Consider the following 15,405-nt stretch of genomic DNA (forward strand, 5'->3'; position numbering starts at 1 on the left):
TGAAAATAAGTACATATAAATACTGAAACTATCTGAACACTGATGCATCTTACTAGCAAGGAAGGTCCTTTGCTGGAGAAATGTTCATGCATGAGACACTTGGATGCACCGAACAGGTTAGGTGTCCTGAGGCATCCCCCAGTTCAGTGTTGGGAGACTTGCTAGTGAGATTTGTCACATAAGACTAGAGATTGCCCTAAACAGAACAAACAGTAGGACATTACCAAGGAAGAGTGTGGAGCAACAGCTCACCTATTTTCCTGCTGGTTGCTATACTCTAAAGATTTCACTTGAAGTCCACTTCACCAGTAAAGCACAGCTCATGTGCCCCAGCTGAATGGGGTATCTGACATCACTTGTTTCTTGCAGCATCTGCTGCCATTCTCAGTTGCACACACACCCCTCTCTACTTCGTTATCAATTTAGACATCACATTCTGATTATAATATGAGGCACAATTCTTTTTCTAGATTCACATGAAGTGTTTGCACTCTAAAAGCTGGTGGTGTCTCCCTGCTATTGTCTGTCTACTGACAGACAGTTTTAAGGGCTAGTGGTGATCACCTATCCAAGGCAGCAATTTATGCCTCAACTGGACTGAGGGCAGCACCTGTAAATAGTAATGACCAGTTGAAGAGAAGTGTGGGATAACTTGAAAAAGTTTTACTCTCCCTAGAGAATTTCTATATAATTACCATCTCCAGGGAGTTTGTTTTTCTCAAATAGTTTTTACAGCATCTTCTAAGCTTCCTGTTTCTCTGGAAAATGCAGAACTTATTTCCAAACAGTAGTTCAGCTACACTGGAATGTAAGAAAAACTTAAAGGCATTCCAAACCAAATTATGTACCCCCACCAAGCCTGTTTTCTTCTTTCCAACAAACCTGCATTAAGAGCCTACTGTTATGTTAAGGATCAACACACACAGCTGAACACAGCCATTTAGCCCAACAACACCAGGCCAGCAATTAAGATGTTTTACAGCCTCTCCTCTCAACCTCCATGCGGAAGCGGCCTGCCTGACAACTTTTTGTGCAAGAGAAAGTATACACCCAACATGCATCTCTTGCCTTTTTCTCTTTGGAAGCAGCTACAGCAGCTACAGGCAGTGGCTTGTCTTCTACAGCTTTAATATTCCTGCCACCCAACAGCTAAGTTCCTCCATACTGCACTTCCGAAAACGACAAAGGACAAGAGCCTTCAGATCAGACAGCTTCCTTTGAAGGTCAAGTTAAAGAGATCCCCTCCCTTTGACCACTGCACTCAAACCTGGAAAACAGGTGAAAGTAAACAAAAGTGGGACTACCCCATGGAATAAGAGAAACTTGTGTAACTAGATCAATATGGGGGAATGTCTCTGCGTGGCTGCTCCCTTCTGCAGCAGCCAAAGGACGATAATCTATTTTATAACAGACATGGGAGTGCTGAATTGCTTCAAAATGCTTCTGTTACATTTTCAACCTACGAGCTACCACTCAGTTTCAGGAGAAACATTCTCTAAAGCCTGTAGGCACCTCAGAACCAAGAAGAAATACTATTTCAGACACAAGCGCTAAAGGCAGCACCTTCAACAGCTCTTCACTCAATGCTACTGGGCTGCATGCATTGTAAGAGACAGTTCAGCCATCTGAAATATGCAGTCCTGTTAACAAGAGTTTGCCTGAAAGTGCTCAAGTGTCATCTACAATCTGTTACACCTTAAAAGACAGGCTTGAAAGGTAGACAAGTATGAGCTTTAACTCAGCAGATGTTAAGTAAACCCTTTCAAAAGCTACTTCTGAAATACTGTGAGAGCTGTACCACACAAGTCCTTGTGATGTTACAAATGCACAGTGAACTCAAGTGCTGCATTTTCAGTAGTCTTGCAACATTTTGTCACCCCTGAGAAAGAATGCATATTGTTTTCTGCAGAACATTGTTAGAGAGCAGCTAATTAGTATGATAGTTTTATTTCATGACTGATTAAAGCATCTTGGTAATTTACTATGTGTTCTCTGAATGTTTTTTGGGCAGAAACATTAAGTTTGACCTCAGAAATTTCTGGCTGATATCAAGCCTACTTATCTTCCACTCTTGCAGTCTCCTGTCCAATTGTGTACTGAAATCTGTGTCCTCATGATTCTCCTCTCTAAATAGCTACTGCCGAAGATAATTTCCCTACAAAAAAAAAAGGAAAAGCATGTCCCTACAGAAGGGACAGAAGCCTGTCTTCCCAGACAAAATCCAGAGCCAATACTGTAGAACTTTATCTTTGCTTGCGCACACAGCTGGTATTTTTTCAGCACTGCTCCATTAGTATACAATGGCATTATTACCAACTGAATAACAGGTGCTAAAAAAACATCCGCTTTGGTACTAGAAGAGTTTCCAGGGCCGCATTTCTTCCAGGGGTCAACTACCTGCATTACTTCAACATGCTCTGCCTGCTGGCATGAATCGGAACGCTGTCCTTCTCACAGGGTGGCCAGCCACCCGTGAAACCTTGGCGCACCCACCACAGGAGGGAGCCCTTGGCTACTGTTTCTCATCAGAGACATCAAATACCTAATGCAAGGGCTGAGCGAAATACCTTTTGGAAGTAATTGTTGACTAAATAACCAGAGCACCCAGCTAATCCTACACCTTGTCTGGAATTCTTAAATATTCCTGTAAGGTCTGCAGACTAAACAGAATAGGCAATCAGCAATTTCAGGTAACCGCTTTTTCCACACACAAAAAACAGAACCAAACACTACCATCAGCTGAGCTTTCAAAACCTTTTCATGCATACTCAACTTCTGGCAAGGTTACGACTGAATGAGTCCTGTGAAACAAGCTGGTTCATTTTAAGGAGCAAGCCGAGCTAGTTTGTAAGTTCCACCTCCCCTCCTTCACTTACTGCTCTCCTCAACAGATGAAAGTAATGCAAGAAAAGCAGCCCCACTAATTTAAGTGCTATCAATGCTAATTCTTAGAAGAAAAAAAAAAACAAAACTATCATTCAATTTTGAATTATCATTCTGACATGCATATTAAATAGAAAGTAAAAAAACCCAGAAGACCACTTACATTTGGTTAATAATACATCTGAAAACTAATTTCATGGTCTGGTAAAAAAAAATTACTACAAGTACGCAGTAACGATATGCTGGAAAATTAAAAGTCTCAACAGCGAATAATACATGTTCATGCATTTACCTTCCCCATGACAGCAATCAAAAAATTTTTTAAGATAAACATTTAAAATAAATTAGGATATTTCTACAATATAGTTACTGATTTCAAATATATAGAGTCATATTTCAGGCTATTTCAACTTGTGCAAAAAAGATCTTATTGCAAAATAATTCAAGGACTAACACCATCAAGAACTACAATATCACACAAAAGAAATGCTAAAAAAAGCCTATCTTCAAAAAATTACATACTATTTGCAGAAATACATGATAGTGAAGAACACACTTCTGAAGGTCAGTAATAAAGTCTAGGAGCTGAAACTCAATGTCTGTAAGTCTACAGCAAAAAAACATAAGAATTCTAGCAGACTTGGGACATCATTTTGTCTAAATTAACTTCAGCTACATATGCTGCTTTCATTGTTTTACTCCTTGAAGACCTGTCAGCCAGTCTTTACTGAAAGGAAATATTCCATTTTCTAGTGAATATTAATACATTTTCTGCCACCAGTCATGCAAGTGTTCATTTTATATCAAACACTGTTTTCAATAAACTAAGTATAATTTTGCTTAAAGCTGTAAATTTTTGTCTCTGGGTATGAAGTTAATTTCTAAAGATCCACTAAAGTACTGTAAGAACTTCATGTATTTGTAAACAGGACCAAGTCAAGTTCACAGCAACTCGATGTTAGGTTTTATTCTGCCTTTCACCACTCCTGAAGTTGCACACACTGGTGGAAGAATGCTGTTAAAAGGAACGTACAGAACATTACCAGCCTATATACAAAGGCTTTCATTTGAATTTCCCTATGGACCCATATATTTTTTCACAAGTCTCCTAAAATTTCAGAGTGGAAATGTGTTCCCTGACCAGCACACAAAAGCAGAAGTGGCACTGCATAAAAGACAGTGTTATACCAGGACAAACCTAAAAACTGCAAGTAGTCACAGCCTATGATGTCCTGAAGGCAAGCCAGTGTTGCCACAGGAAAGATCAACAGCACTTCTGGCCTGTGGTCCAGTTTCAGGAGCACGAAAAGTTGGTAAAAAGTTTCAGACATAGCAGTAAGAAACATTCAAAGCTTTTGTTTGTATGGATTTGCGATTTAAGACATCAGAATGCTCCACATTATGCTACAGTGATCCTCCTGAGAGACAAGCCTACAGACGACTCTTGTGCCAAGATAGGGGGATCATTCAGCTGGTACCAGCTCTTTTTCACAAAAGTTAGTGTATCTTCATAAATCACCATTGTCAACTGTGTCTGATCCAAGCCACTGAGATTACCACAGTATTAACACTGAATAAGGCTAGAAGCACACACCCAGACATGCTTAACTGTAGAACTGTACATAAAGTTACCTACATAGCTATGGTGTCTCTAATAAGAAGGGCTAAAGGAATAAGCACAGAATACCATCAGTGTTGCTTTCTTCCCATTCACTTTTAACATTATTGTTCCAAGTTTCACAATCCTTTGAAGTTTCCATTAAGGCTTGAACTTCACTTTAAAAGCAGCTTCAGCAGAATGAAGAAGACCACATGAGCCACTGCGCAACCCCCAGTTTAAGAGCAGTTTGCTCATAATTCCAGTAGATGGATTCTATTTACTGAACACTCATAACTCATCCACCACTGAGCTAGCAAGCTAGGCAGCTTCCAAGAAAACACCTGTAAACCATCATTGCTACTAAATTTCAACATTTGATACTTTGATGCCTCTTTCTCCTAAACCCAGTTTCTCAGCTATTGCTGTGAATTTGGCAAAATAGAAGTTGAAGACCGAATTTGAAGAGGATCAAAGACTGATCCAAGTACTTGACAGTTTATCCTGCCATACAGTAAGAAGATTATGTCTGTAATTAAACAGAGCTGTCTTAAAAGTCAGAATTTCTCAGGATAAGAAACTGAAGTTTCATCTCAGCCAGGTACAACTCTACCTTTTTATTCACTTCACGCCATCCTCTTGCCTTACGTCTTGCATGGTTCTTCACATGTGAGGAACATCAGCAACAGCTGCTTCATCAACACAAGCTCGTTGATGTCAGATACAAAAATGAGGGTGCAGCTCTGGTTCTTCCCCATGGCAGGCACAGAAAGTCAAGAGCAGGGGGTATTGTGGATGCCAAGATTTACATGAATCTGATCAAATCAGAGATGTTCAGTAAGCCAGAAGAGACATTAACTGAGGGTTACTAACAGATATACCACATCCAAATAGGAAATCTCAACCCCACAAACACAGCTGGAAGCAGGGACTGCGTGGGAAGGCATATGCTTTCACACAAGCAAAAGTAATAGGGCATTTGCTTATGGACACTACCTACTTCTACTCACACTGATGACAAAAAAATCCATTAAAAAAGTATAATAAATCCTTTTCTGCAGTTGTACACAGATTATGTCAGCTTGGCAATTTTGTATTGTAAGAACTACCCCTTGAAGTGTACCATGATGAAAGCAAATAAAATGTAGAAACTAAGAGCATTCATAGAGCAAGAATATACAAAGCTAAAGAAAGTTCCTTGCACGTATTTACGGTCTTGTTTCTATAATGCAATATATACTAGCTGCTTCAACACATCATGGACCAACCACGAACCAGTTAGGACCATCTGCATCAACACCCAGGTCCTTATAATCCACATGAGGTCCTTGGAGTGAAAAGGCTTCACAGGGTGTGCATGACAGTAACACTACTACCTAAACAGAGGTGGACTTCACTGAAAACACACCTTGATTATTATAAATACTTTGTACTAGTCTCACAGCAGTTACCCTGAAAGGCAGCGATACCTATAAAAACTTCACATTACTCAAGTTCTCTTAACACACACTAGTTTCCACTAGAATTAACATTTATTGAAACAGATGGCCAAGAATCACTAGGACATAACAGCTATATATACCTACAACTACCTATAAAAGAGTAAGCAGTGATAAGACATGCCAAAACAGGCAGCCTAGGACTCCCAAGGTGGACACAAAGAGCACTACCTCTGATAAAAGCATTCAAGATATCCCATGTCACTAGAGGACCAGTGCCAATTTGCAAGACCCAACCAGTTTCACAGGCTTCTTTTAAGTTACTGCAATCACTGACAAGAGTAAATTTTGTCTGCAGAAAAATGCAAGAGAATGTATATTGTGTTAATCTCCATCAAAAAGCACGGTGCTTGCTGAAAAGCACAGTGATTCAATGAAGATGACGTTCTTATTCACTACATTCAGAGAGGTTCCTAATCATATTTAGCCTTATAAAGAGTTCCAGTTTTAAAACATGATGTCCTTGCTCATGTTGTATATTGAGATCAACTCCTTAATTCAGGTTAATATATAGATGAATAAACTGTTTAACCATTTTAAAAATTGTTTGTTTCCACAATGTCAGCAGTAAAAACTGACTAACTAGGCAACTTAACTGAATCCCTGGAATAGACAATGCAGCTTTAGTCAAGCAAGTTTTTCTCTACCTTTTTATTTTTAAAAACAAAGCCTATGAACTTCTGAAAAGCCAAAACATTGTGGTGCCTGCAAAAGAGTGAAAAGCAAGTGGATGGAAGTGCAAAGACAATCAAGTGCCATCTTGAGTAATGTAAGGTGAAACAAGTTCCTTCATCTCCACCTGCTTGCATGACTCGTTTCCAGGAGACATGCAAAGCACAATAAATTATGCAATTTACTATGAAAAAGCACAGTTAACACCCCTAAGTCCTTTTCAATAACATTTAATAGCAATATGCAGAATCAAAGCAGAGTAACCATAAGATACAATATTAAAAGGCTTAAGACAAGTCTCCATTAATAGTGCTCTGGATCCACACATACGGCTTGTTTGAAAACATTAACTCCTTCATGATTATTCCTGCAGTCCAGAAAATAGGACTGTACTCTAACCATCAGTGTAGTAGACCAATGCTCTGCTGTTGCACTTTCTTCCAACAAGCACACAAAATTCAAAATTACTTGTTGTGCTACAACACACCACGTCTCTAGGCCACATCAGAGACTGAATTTTAAAAGCCATGGAGTTCAAAATCTGGACTTATCTTGAAAATTAAAAAGCTGATGCTAAGAGCAACCCTCCCCTTCACACCCACCACCAGAAAAATCTATGCTTCAAGGTCTTAAGCAAGTTGCTCCAGAGAAGAGACCAAACAATCACCATATATAAATATAAATTTGCCTCCAATCCGATGCGTTTTTATTCTTGATTTCACATTTTAGTCAAGTTCTGCACAAAGGACCCGGCCAGCAAGATAACAATTTGCCAGACAACACTTTTTGTCCACATCCCTGCCTAAATCAAAACTGTCAGGCTGCCAGAACTCATTCCTTATCTCAGCACACCACTAGGCAGCAGGTAGTGAGAACCTCTGCCTCTCACAGACTCAGCACACCACAAAAGAGCAGCCAGCTTCAGCCAGCTCCTCCTTTAGCTGCCAAACTACTCTCCCACTATGAGTGCACTCAAAACCTTGCAGAAACATCTGATGGATTAGAGTGGTAGAGGACTGCAAATATCATGGACACTGGCAGTAAAGGCTGAGAAGGAAAAAGAGCTGGGGAGTCTCACGAAAATAGCAAATCTGTTTTGGAGGATGGCAAAGTTGCAGTCGCCTGTTCATTCATGTGGTCCTCCCTGTATCAGGCACTCGTGCTATATAAGCAAGTCCCTGAAATTCCAGCTACTCACTGGCCTACCATCCTCAAAATTTTCATTTTTTGCCATGGGAATGTTTAAAGCTTTCTGTACTGTAGATAAATAGTCACTTTGCAGACTAAGCCACTCCACAGATATGCCATACTATTTGTCTCCTCTTGCTTCCTCTGCGACATGAAGAAAGGAAAACAACTTGCCTAGTTTTTCACCTACCTCATCTCCACTTACAGTACTTCAAGGCGGCAACAAGTCTAGAGTCTCAGATTAAGGCATTTAAGTATATGACCACGCTTTCTTCCCACATTGCTGTAAGGTTAGTTTAGATGCCCTAGAATTAATCTTGTATTAAGGCAAGTGAAAGATTTAGTGTTAAAGAGTAATCTAACACTGATCATAGCAACAGTGACAAGAGACTTGAAAGAAACTGCCAGACTAGGCTCAGCTGAACAATGAGATTGTGCAAAGTCAGGAGCTTTGCAGTAGCACTGAAAAGGGATAAGGTTTCCTACAGTTCTGTTGTTGCCAAACTTTAACATGGGCTAGCTGGTTTTGCATTGGTATGACAGAAGTGGAGAAAACTACAGAGCTTAATATGTTCCACATGTTCTAGATTCAAGCAGCCAGTCCGACTAAACACTTTTTACTGCTTCCACTGAGGACACACAGTATCTTTCCCCTCATTACTACAAGATTACTGTAGAAGTCACAGCAAACATAGGAGCAATAACCAAGAGATCAGCATTTCAATCGTGCTCTGCTGAGACAGAGCACCTAGCCCACAGAAAGAAAATCCTTCTCCATCTCACAGCCTCAGTTCTTTGGGCAGACTACAATTCTGCACTGTCACCAGGTGTTTCCTCAGACTCTGCACCAGAGGACACTACTCTATAACCAAGGATGTGACAGTGTAGAGTCCCTCCTAACATTACACTGACTGTACGCATATACATCACACACACTGAATTATGACTAGTGTTACTAGAACTATTACTGCTAACAATGTAAGCTCAACTCTGATGACATTATGTCCAATTCCATACATGTTTTCTATTTTCTTCTGTAACCAACCCAGAATCCTTTGCATTTATTACCATGGTTCCTCAATGAAAACAGAACAGGCATGAGAAATTACAGTATTAATAACTAAAAACTATTTCTGTAGACACTTTAATCGCAAACATACTGATTATAGCTGCATCAACAACTTTCTGGAAGTATTCAACTTCTAGGCTGCATTTTGCACCTACACTATGTGAAAAATAGTAATGGGACAATACTTCCAAGTACCTGAGAACAAGTATCTGCAGGGGGCAAGATGAAATAGGTACAGTTAAACAAGATAGATACACCTGTTTCCATAAGACTGAAGTTGACAGGAAGAGAAAGAAACATAACCCTCCCTCTATGTGTCTGTCCATTACACTGTACTATTTCTAGATTGTCAAAGTCTGCAAAATTTTTAAGGGTCAGATAATAAACCTGAAGTATTTTACTCTGAGAGCCTGTAACACTGACCATAAGGAAACCCCACCTCAATGTGACAGATAGTTATCAGCCACAGGTCAAATGGCAACACAGATTTTTAGAAAGAGGTGTGCAAAAGGATCAGGCTTTCAACCAACATGTAAGCTTGACAGTAAAGCAGTCAGAGCAAGTTTGAAAAACAGGCCCATCTAACAGGAATTACCAAGACTGTCCTGAAATTGCCTTCCAAACCTGAAGACAATGAGAAAGTCTAAGTTGGATAGCAGGAAGCAACACAAAAAGAAACCTTCAGGTGAGGAGCACCTGCCTCCGTGTATTAAATAGAACAGTCTGTTAACACAACTTCACAGCTACGCAAGTCTATAAATGTGAACTACTGTTCCAGGCTAGGTATCTAAATACGTTCTGCCTCCTTTTCTAGGTAACACAAGAAGGTATACTAAACTGCAAATAAAGTCTACAGATATGCATTATTACTAGTTCAAACACTGTCAGAAATACAAGAAAAACTGACCTAATCAAACAGGTTCTCTTCCAGAGAAATTAAGTTGTTAATTTTATGAGCATATGATTATTACCGTAGGAGAACAGTACAGCAGCTTTGAAGCCAAGAAAACTAAGAAATTCTCCAAGAGTTATGATATTTTATTTCAGCTGCTCTGAAATGAGAGTCTCAATTCCACAAAGTTTTGGTTTAGCTAACAACTCTGCACGTATTCCTGGGTAAATAACAAAGCAAAGGCCTGAAATCATGGAGATTACTCCACGACATGAAAATTAAGCATTCATCTTCTGCATGGACAACTGAATTTGCACTAAAGACAGCGGGTGGTAAAAAAAAAAAAGGACAGTCTTTTTTGTAAGGACATCAGTCATTGCCATTTTCATCTATATTCAAGTTTCAGAAAAGTAGGTGTAGAAAATGCAGTTTGCCATACTAAGGTAAGCGTTCATTTTTAAGCAGTAGCTACTGCTTTCCCTTCCATTTTGTCAACAGGTGCTAAATCCATCTGTCATGCAGTAGCAGAAAGCTTGTGCTTTTAAGTACTTAACACGGTCAGTTTGATATTAGATGTCATCCGATTTTACCTTCTTCCCTTGCATTTAAAGTATTTTCAGCTTAATTTTTATAATTACACATGCTTAACATAACATTTTATTTAATTTATTCTGCAGCTTTTTCATACTTAGAAACACTAAAGTAAACTAAACCAAACCACTATCTAGAGCAGCTGACAAGAATTGAGTTGTGATTCAGTTTGTTGAGACCGGGGTCTCCCACCTATTGTACAACTATACTTAGTTCATGTGGTAGTTTTGAACCTTATATATACATACATCTGCATTAGTCAAAAAGCATATAATAGTTAACAGACTCCAAAATATCTGGGCACAATGACTCATTCCAGACAGATTCTCTGGTTAGCAAGTGAAGATAAATGACATTTACGCCCTACTTCTCAGTTGCTGCTCTTGTTGAAAGGATTCTCACATGAAGAGAGATTCTAATTCAGCACCCTTTAAAACCTTCATTAGTGTCAAGGTTAAATTTCTCTACCTTCGGTAAAACAGAAAAGCAATCAGTTATTTTATTTCTTGCTGAGAACACTTTCAGTGTTTTTCCATTAGCCAAGCAAGTAAACCTCACTTCAGCTACAACTTGCTGCAACAGCAAGTTGTGCCCATGAATGGCATGCTTGGAGATGACCAGCAAGAACCTTCTGCAATTCAGCTTTCCTCCCTACCTCCCTCACAACTACACCCTGAGATAAAAATCAGTAAGGGGGACAAACTATGTTGACAGTACACTGCAAGGAACTAACCATTGGTTGAAACAATTAAGATGCTGTTTTAGCAAATTCCACTCCATGGAAAAAGCATTACTGAAACTACTCAAACAGCCCTTTCGAAACAGAGCTTCCGACTGCTCACATGAAATTAAGAAATGAACTCCAGGATGTCTACCTTCCCTCCAATAGGTTCTCCAGAGGCAGGGAGGCCCTCAAGTTCAACTCATCTCAATCCTAAAACATGCAGACAGCTTCAGGGAACCTGGGCATTGCCATAACATGGCAACAAAGCTGGTGAGGGGTCTGGAGAACAAGTCTTATGAGGAGCAGCTGACAGAACTGGGGCTGTTCAGCCTGGAGAAAAGAAGGCTGAGGGGAGACCTTATTGCTTGCTACAACTACCTAAAAGAAGGTTGTAGATAGGTGGGAGTTGGTCTCTTCTTGCTAGTAAGAAGCAAGAGAACAAGACAAAATGGTCTCAAGTTATGCCAGTGTAGGTTTAGGATGGATATCAGGAAAGAGTTCTTCACCGAAAGGGTTGTTAAGCATCGGAACAGGTTGCCCAGGGAAGCAGTTGAGTCACCATCCCTGGAGGTATTTAAAAGACAGGTACACATGGTGCTTAGGGACACAGTTTAGTGGTGGTTGTGGCAGTGTTAGGTTGATGGCTGGACTTGACAATCTTAAAGGTCTCTTCCAACCTAGACAATTCTATGATTCTATAATGCAGTATTAAATGCACTCCAGCGCTGCAGATGTGACCACAGACTGAATATTAAATACCAGGGTGGGAGATAATTTAGTTCAAATCCATAGGATACTCTGACAAGTATTTGGGTCAATATGGTAGCCATCCTTAATGCTTCTCAGTTTCAACACATGACATTCATGACCCAGTATGTAGCAGACTTTTTCATGTCTTAAAATTTACTAGTGGATCACATCAGTGGGGTATGGTCCAGCACTGACACTGCCTGCTAATACGGGCAGATCGGTTACAATTTCTTTTCTTCATCAAATAATGTTTCACCGCTGCAAAATGGTTCACCTGCATGTTTAATTTCATTCATCCATGCAGATACTACCAGATTTCTTAGCATTCCTATATTGGAGCTGTCTCACCTGCTTGGCAAACAGCTCTCAGTTCCACCATGTCATAAATGGAAGTTTCACTTCATGAAGTAGCCAGAGGATGCATCCAATACTGATATGGACCAACCCAAATTAGACAGTCAAAGGCAGACCAAAGCTTTGCCCATTACCAATTCTTATTTGCAGTTCAGACTGTATTAAAGTATATTTCAATTTCTAGGTTCCCCTAAACTTCTCATCAATTAGAGGTATTCACCAAGTATGTAGTACCACACTAACCTGGTAACAATCCCCATTCTGAATTGTAGAAAGAAAAGGAAAATTTGCTTTTCAAGAACTCTGTAGAAAACCTGAAAATGAGTAAGAACAGGACTGGAACTAAAGCATCTCCCCAGCATCCACAAACACAAGGTAAGCTTGCTCCAGGCTACTTAAATCAGAAGTATTGTTCCCAATGCAGTTATAAGGTCAGACACCACATTTCTCAATCTCATTTATACAAAAGCTTTTTGGAGCAAGACTGATGCAATGTTTTTGCTGGCAGCTGAAAGTATGTCCCAAAGCTGAGGAGCTGCTCTCTGATAAAGGAGAAACACCAATTGCATCTCCAGTAACTCCAACCCTGGATTTCTCACCTACTAAGAATGTAACTTAAATTCAGGATGTCTATTAGGCATCACTTCATGCTATAAAGACAAGATCACACCTTCAAATAAGAGGTCTGCAATTAAGTCCCAGGCAAGGTGTCTTTTGACACTAAGTAGCAGCAATGTGAGCTTCTAGCATATAAAACATCAAAACCATCATTTAAGGATGTGGGCAACTTGCACATCCATCATTAAGACCTTGAGGCTCACTACTGTGTGCCTGCAGCAGCCTCTTAATTGGGAGAAGCATATAATCCTTAAGCAACTTTAATAAGGAATGCTAACTATGTGAACTCAGATCTGCAAGACAGATTAACACTTTGAATAGTCATCTCACTAACTGATCAAGTACCAGTTACATCTTTCCACTTCTGGAACAAAAGGTCAGAAAACAGCTAAGTAGAGGACTTTGTTTCTAAGCACTTAAGTCATGACCTATAGAGAAGACAGGCTTGTTTCCTGCATCAACCAGCCTTCAGCTGAAGGCAGAAAGATGTTTCTTTGGCAACCCCAAGCACATTAGGTATTCTTCACAGTGAAAAGCAGAGATTGCTTTGAGGTTTGGTCATCCCAGAAAGACTAAAAGCAGTGGTTTCAGCAGCCAAGGCTACCACGCTGAAGCAAGGTACTTTACAGATTTAACCATTCCACTACCTAATGTCTTAAGAGCAAGCCACCTGCTATGGAAAGAAGTGCTAGTCATTCAGATCCAAAAGGAGGCAAAGCAACCTTCATTCTAAGGCACAGAAGTCAGCCAGAGACTATTCAATAAGAAGGACGCCAAAGGATCAGTGCTGGGCTTTAAGCAGCCTCTTAACTTGACTCATTTTGCACCACTAAATGCTCCCTACCTCAGGGAGGGTAAGCTGTCAACAATCACTAATTGATTCAGAGGAACAGCCATGAAGCACAGCCTAGCAAATTCATCAAGACAGAAGTATATGTTCTGGCAGTAGTCTTTTAAAAGTCATACTCTTCAGGCAGGATCCCTTTGTTTTGGGGCAATCTGCTTTCAAAATAACAAACTGTGTGTACAATAGTCAGTAGAAAAGATCAAGACTTAAAAAAAAAAAATCCCATTTTCACAGTCTCAGAAGATGCTCAGAAGCATCACGTGTCTCTAGACCCAAGTACAGACATTGCTCCTTCTCTTTAGCTTCTACTTCCTAAGTTACCTGAAGTCAAGGATAAAATTGACTGATGCTGTACAGAGCTGAACTGCAGGAAGTCAGGCTTGAGAATCCACCTTGTGACTGGGGACACAGAAACACAGGACAACAAAACTGCCTAGAGGACAGCAACCAAGACCTATAATCAAGAGCAGCCAACGCCAAAACCCATCCCTTTATATGTAACAGGTTACTCTCACACCACACACAGGTAAAAAAAAACCAAAACCACCTTACCACACACGGTCATAAATGCTGTCTCCAGCATGCAGAGACGAATGACAGAAAAAAGCATCCTCAAAAAAAAAGACGGTGATTATTCAATGTCGTATCAGTATTTTCACTAAGTGTGTACTAGTAGAATGCAGGTACGAGCACTAGCAATTAAACTACTTTGTATAATTCAAAAAGGGTACAGGTTCTAGCTAAAATCAGTCCCACTATGTAGTAGACTAGATGGTCAAATTTAGAAGAGATCCCTAACTTAACTCTCTCTGATGACCCTTACCATGTGCAGGTGTAGATGAACTAAACACCTGGGAAATACTCCCCTTAATATCAGCAGGAGAAGAAAGCATGTGCTGCATGCCAAAGACAAGTCCTGGGGCTGGTGCCAGAGCTGCCTGAAGGTTTTTAGGCCTTGTCCTCCACTCCTCACTGTACACAGTTGGGGAACCCATCTCTCCAGATTAACCAAGCCATCAACAAAAACATGTTTAGTAGGTGCTGAAGCCACATGCAATCTGCATCAACTAAAGCTTTTGCCTTCCCACTTCCCACTGTTGCTGCTTGGGGAACACTGAGTCACTAAAGTTTTTATTTAGGGCAAGAAAAATGTCCATGTTCTGCCACTACCTTTCAGTAATAGGAAAGTATTAGATTTTATCCCTTAAACCAAAGTACAGAGAACATGCAGCCTTGAAGAGGTGTAGTTTTAAACACACAGAAGCTAACTAGCACATTCAAGAGTTGCAATCAAGAACGTAAGTTAAAGATGCATTCTTGAAAGCAGGATATTTGAGAACTCTGCAAAAAAATAAAGCCAGGAAATAAAGTACCAAACTCAACACTCTGAATAAAACTAATGAAGTGTCAACATAAGTAGTACACCAATGTTTTTCAATTTGAGAGCTCAGAGTTGAGAAATGCAGATGAGACAAACTGAACTTTGTCAACCATCCCTTCATTCTTGTTTTAAAGTGCAGGCATCCATCTGGCAGTTCTTTCAAAGTTAAACAACTGGTCTAAATACATGCGACCTGTGCACCAGTTGTTGCTAAAATCAAGTACTAACAGAACACATCACACTGCAGCTCACACTTGCACCCTCAGACAGCACATATTGATTCAAGTGTACATCCTAAAGAAACTACTTAAGTGCTGCAATTTAAAAGCTACTTTCCCTA

General features: G+C 39.9%; 1 protein-coding gene across 3 annotated transcripts in view; it reads right to left on the bottom strand.

Annotated features, from left to right (window-relative positions):
- The window catches only part of ELAVL2 (ELAV like neuron-specific RNA binding protein 2), a 53,691-nt gene that overhangs the window by 35,072 nt on the left and 3,214 nt on the right, over window positions 1–15,405 (bottom strand). The gene's annotated exons all lie outside the window — the stretch shown is intronic.

Source organism: Charadrius vociferus, unplaced genomic scaffold (genome assembly GCF_000708025.1).
Source record: "Charadrius vociferus isolate BGI_N301 unplaced genomic scaffold, ASM70802v2 scaffold231, whole genome shotgun sequence".
Lineage (NCBI taxonomy): Eukaryota > Metazoa > Chordata > Aves > Charadriiformes > Charadriidae > Charadrius > Charadrius vociferus.